A 4,698-nucleotide genomic window follows, 5' to 3' on the forward strand; every position below is an offset into this window, starting at 1 on the left:
ATAACATGTAACATGTGATACATGATACCTGATGCGTAATACATAATACATGATACATAATATGTATTATATAATATATAATATATAATACAATCATTTGAAATACTTTAAGTTCAGTTTGGCACTGGCTTTTGAGAGGTGGCTCGGCCCACTACTCTATGCCTAGGCTCACAGTGCCTTGAGATCCAGCAACAAAGCTCTGATTTCATGAGACTTTAGCCTGAAAAAACGATTTCTTTTATCAGATAACAGACTTAGTGTGTCCCAGGGGATCTTAGAGTTGCACAGTCAGGTTTGGTTCCAATGCCTACCAGCTGAGTGATTTTGGCCACTATTTGTGTTTCTGAACTTGAGGGCACAGTAACAATACCTACCACCCAGCTGCCCACAGGATTAGTAAAATAATCTACAAAAATCTCTTTGCCAGTGACAATCCAACTGCCTTAGACACTGTGTCTAATAAGTGTAAGGGCTCAATAAATGTTGAGGTGCCCTGTAGCAACCAGCAAATTCTAAAGCTGTTAGGTAGGAAAATTTTTTAGAAAATGAAAGCCACAACTTTTTTATAATGTGAACCCACTACTGCATAGTGCACTCTTATTCCAGGTATTCACCTTCTGGGTCTTTTTAATCCCCTCTACACTCTCCACCCCATGCACAGCTGTCTAACATTACATTGATCACCTGCTATGTACCAGCCACTGTGCTAGTTACAGCCTGTGCATATCCCCATGGATCCCCTACTGGATATCACCACCTTAATTTTCAGTTAAGGAAATGAACTATCAGAGAGGTTAGGACACTTACCAAAGGCCAGCCAACCTGTAGTTGGGCTTTCAGATTTTCAGTTCAAGACTCTGTATATACTTACTGCCCCCAGACACACACACATACAGAAGCTGCCATTCACCTCTCATTTGCCTCTGTCTTACCTGGAATTGGGGATTGTCTAGGAGACAGTTGGGTCAGGTCTTGGATTGTCACAGAAAAGAGAAGTTTGCATGTGTAGTCCTCTCTGGTTAGCAGTTTCCAGGAGTGTATATATAACCAAATTTAGCCCCTGGCCACACGTGGGGTGAAAAACTTGGCAGGAATTGGATGATTCGAAAGGAAGAAGCTATTCAGGTAGGATAGGGCCGAGGGCAATCATAGGCCTGTGTGGAGAGACAATCCTTAGAAAGACAAACCATATGGGTGGGAGCAGGGTGGAGGGGATCAATGGGCGGAAAAGGGAGGGACATCTGTAATACTTTCAACAATAAAGAGAAATTAAAAAAGAAAAACAAAACATATGAAGTCACCTCCAATTCTTGTAGGATGACGTGCAGTGTGAAAGTCAAATGCAGCTCTCTCACTGTTCCCTGAGGCTCACTGGCTCCCCTTTCCCAGCCCTGTCCCTCCAATGTTCTCATTTAAATGAGAGGCAAATGGCAGTGTTGCCTAGTAGTTAAAGCCAGTGCTCTGGAGGCAGAAAGATTTAAGTTGAAGCCTCAGGTCTGCCATTTACCATTTTTTTGACCTTCACTGACTCCTTTCTCTAAAGCTTTGGTTTCCTTATTCATAAAGTAGGGGTGACAGTAGTGACACCTAATCTTCTATGTGTATTTTTATTGATGAAAGAGAGAGAGAAAGAGAGAGACAGAGAGAGACAGAGAGAGAGAGAGATAGAGAGAGATTGAGTAAGATTTGTTGTTCCATTTATTTATGCATTTATTGATTGCTTCTTGTATGTGCCCAGAACAGGGATCAAACCCACAACCTTGGCGTATCTGAATGACACTTTAACCAACTGAGCTACCCAGCCAGGGTATGGTTGTTTCGTTGTGGTTCTGATTAGATGAAATAATTTGTGGAAGCATATAGCACAGTGCTTGGCATAATCAATGTTGGTTGTTTGTATTAGTTTGGGATTTGAAGTATAACATTGGTGTACTAGCAAAATGCAGGGTCTTTGAAATCCCAAAGTCTTGAGCTGAAATTCTGGCTCAGCCACTTATAAGATGGCCCGTGTGCAGGCCATTTGCTATTCTAACCTTGGTCTTCTGGTCCGAGAAATGGAGGTGTGGGGGTCTCTGCTCAGATGTGTCCCCTGGGCTCTCTGAAAGGACTGCATGAGGTAATGCCTGGGAAGCACCTGGCCCAGGCATGCAGATGTGAGTGGGTACTGTCACAGGTAGTGGCTTGAACTATTAGTTCTCTCCTAGAGCCATTTGGGGGTGTTGTTGGGCATGTTGTTGGGGGGTAGGCACATCTCCACTGTTCTGGCCCAACTTTTCCCATTACTTTTACCTCCCAACCTCCATTGAACCAGGAGAGAAATACCACTGTTCAAAGTCACCAGCAAAGATTGCTGGAAACACCTAGAACACCCCTGCGGACCAGAACCAGGGGAGAAGGGGTTACAACTCCAAGAAGAGACAATAAAGGTGTTAAACTCAAGGCAGACCCAGCCTCTGGTCTAGCAAGTTCCAGATCATTGAACCACTAGGGGCTTTAACACCTCAGATCCCAAGCAGGGAGCCCAGGGTCAGAAAGATACAGCAAAAATGGGGAGGCAAAGAAACAATCCCCAAAGGAAAGAAAAGGATGAATCACCAGGAAAGGAACTAAATGAAATGGAGGCATGCAATCTGTCAGAAAAATAATTCAGAGTAAGGGCCATACAGTTCCTAAACCAGCTGGATGAGAAAATCAACAACTTGTGTAAGAAACAAGAGGAAATTAAGAATGATATAACTACAATAAAAAACACAATGGAAGGTTTCAATGGTAGCTTAGAAGAAGCAGCGGACCAAATAAGTGAGTTAGAAGACAGGGCAGAAAAACACACCCAATCTGAACAGCAATTGGAGAAAAAAATTAAAAAGCAGGAGGAGAACTTAAGGGAGCTTTGGGACAACATGAAATGAAATAACATCCATATAGTATGGGTACCAGAAGGACAAGAAGAAGAGCAGGGATTAGAAAACCTATTTAAAGAAATGACAGAGCCCTAACCGGTTTGGCTCAGTGGATCAAGTGTCGGTCTGTGGACTGAAGGGTCCCAGGTTTGATTCCGGTCAAGGGCATGTACCTTGGTTGTGGGCATATCCCCAGTAGGGGGTGTGCAGGAGGCAACTGATTGATGTTTCTAACTATCCCTCTCTCTTCCTCTCTGTAAAAAATCAATAAAATATTTTTTTTTAAAGAAATGAAAGAAAACTTCCCTGATTTTGGAAGAAAATAGTCATACAAGCACAGAGTCCCAATCAAAATGAACCCAAAAGACCCACACCAAAACACGTCATAATTACAATGGCAAACATTAATGACAAAGAGAGAATCTGTGCAAGAGAGAGACAGAGAGTTACCTACAAGGGATCTATTAGACTATCAAATGATTTCTCAACAGAAACACTTAAGGCCAGCAGGGAATGGAATGAAGTATACAAAGTGATGCAAAGCAAGGGACTGAATCCAAGAATACTCTATTCAGTAAGGCAATCATTCAAAATTAAAGGGGAAATCAGGAGCTTTGCAGACAAAAAGTCTAAGGGAGTTTATCACAACCAACCAGCAATGCAAGAAATGCTAAAGGGACTGTTGTAAAAAGAAAAAAGAAAAAGAGAAGAAGGAACACAGGCATAAAGAATTAAAATGGCTACAAATAAGTACCTATCAATAATAACCTTAAATGTAAATGGATTAAATGCTCCAATCAAAAGACATCAGCTGGCTGAATGAATAAGAAAACATGAGCCATATATATGCTGTCTGCAAGAGACCCACTTCAGAACAAGGAACCCACACAGACTGAAAGTGAAGGGATGGAAAAATATTTTTCAGGCAAATGGAAATTAAAAAAAAAAAAAGGCTGGGGTCACAATACTTATATCCAACATAATAGACCTCAAAGTGATGGCCATAACAAGAGATAAGGAAGGCCACTGCATAATACTAAAGGAATCTATGCAAGAAGAGGATAAAACTCTGGTAAACATATATGCACCCAATGCAGGAGCACCCAAATATATAAAAAACCTTCTGGAAGATATCAAGAGAGAGATCGACAGCAATACAATTATAGTAAGGAACTTTAATAACCCATTGACATCACTGGATAAATCCTCTAAACAAAAAATCAACAAAGAAACAGCAATCCTAAACAACTCACTAGATCAGGTGGACTTAATTGACATCTTGAGAACATTTCACCCCAAAGCTACAGAATATACATTCCTCTCAAGTGCACACAGGATATTTTCAAAGATAGATCACATATTGGGACTCAGGCAAAGTCTCTTCAAATTCAAGAAGATTGAAATCATATCAAGCATCTTCTCAGATCACAGTGGCATAATATTAGAAATCACCTACAAGCAAAACAATCCAAAAAATCAAACACTTGGAGACTAAATAGCATGTTATTAAACAATGATTAGGTTACCAAAGAGATCAAAGAATAAATTTAAAAAATCTTGGAAACAAATGACAATAAAAACACAGCAATCTAAAATCTTTGGGACACAGTGAAAGCAGTCCTGAGAGGGAAGTTCATAGCATTACAGGCCTACCTCAAAAAAATAAAGAAAGAAAAGAAAAACTGGTAATAAATTATCTAACTCTACAACTTAAAGAATTAGAAAAAGAGCAACAAGAAAAGCCCAGAGTGGGCAGAAGGAAGGAAATAATAAAAGCAGAGTGGAGGGGGTGGTGGGG

The sequence above is a fragment of the Myotis brandtii genome, unplaced genomic scaffold (assembly GCF_000412655.1).
Source record: "Myotis brandtii unplaced genomic scaffold, ASM41265v1 scaffold698, whole genome shotgun sequence".
NCBI lineage: Eukaryota > Metazoa > Chordata > Mammalia > Chiroptera > Vespertilionidae > Myotis > Myotis brandtii.